General features: G+C 25.4%; 1 non-coding gene across 1 annotated transcript; it reads left to right on the forward strand.

Annotated features, from left to right (window-relative positions):
- Nucleotides 1-338: 338 nt before the first annotated feature.
- On the forward strand, nt 339-452 carry Trnal-caa. The gene is made up of 2 exons: nt 339-376; nt 408-452. It is a non-coding gene; the product is annotated as a tRNA-Leu (tRNA).
- The last annotated feature ends 527 nt before the right edge of the window (nt 453-979 follow it).

Genomic DNA, 979 nt, shown 5'->3' on the forward strand with positions numbered 1-979 from the left:
TTTTGCACACATGTGATATTAAAATATTTGTAGCGCCTATACTAATGTATGAGCAATATTATTTCATTATTACTTTGAATTCTCTTAATATTAAATTGTAATGGTTTTATTACAGTATTTTACAAATATTATGGAACATTGTGTAAGTCATGTAAACCGTATATTTAATAGAAGTACCCAAAATATTGCACGTAATAATAAACATATTTTAGTAGGAAAATAGTACTGTCTAACAGAAAACGATTTATTTTGCAATACTAATTACTACGTTATCTTTAAATACATATATTATATCGTTAAATAGAACAATTAGACAAATTTGGCGTTGCCACGTATTCGTCAGGATGGCCGAGCGGTCTAAGGCGCCAGACTCAAGAGAAATCTTGCCTGTGATTCAGGTTGAGCTGTTCTGGTCCTCTCTGAGGGCGTGGGTTCGAATCCCACTTCTGACATAACTTTTTTATATATTTTAACATTTTTTATTAGAACTATAAACTATACGAAGTTAATAACTTTTAGAGTTTTCCTTGTAATTATTTTTTTTTAATTTAGATTAGATTTTTTTTTACAATATAGAAAATTATATATATTTTTTATCTTAATAAATTTCTCGTCAACTTCCGACAATAATTGTTCGAAGTTTGAATTTCATAAGACACACATGCTATTTTTTATATTTATAATTACTCACTACAATTATATACTATAGACTAACAAAATATTTAAAAAAGGAAAAAAAATATTAAATTTAAAAGCGTTTTAATTCGATATTATTCATTTATATAAAAAAAACACAGGCCTTAAGAGTCCAGATCCTAAATCAACAAGACTGCATATCCAAATAAAAATTGACGAATTAGAAAAAAAAAATTTGGAAAAATAAGCTACAGAATATTTAAAAAAAATATAATAGACACTAACAACTTGTATAAAAACCTACATAATTTGTTGATATATTACTACTATCGAATATATTATA

Source organism: Pieris napi, chromosome 20, assembly GCF_905475465.1.
Source record: "Pieris napi chromosome 20, ilPieNapi1.2, whole genome shotgun sequence".
Lineage (NCBI taxonomy): Eukaryota > Metazoa > Arthropoda > Insecta > Lepidoptera > Pieridae > Pieris > Pieris napi.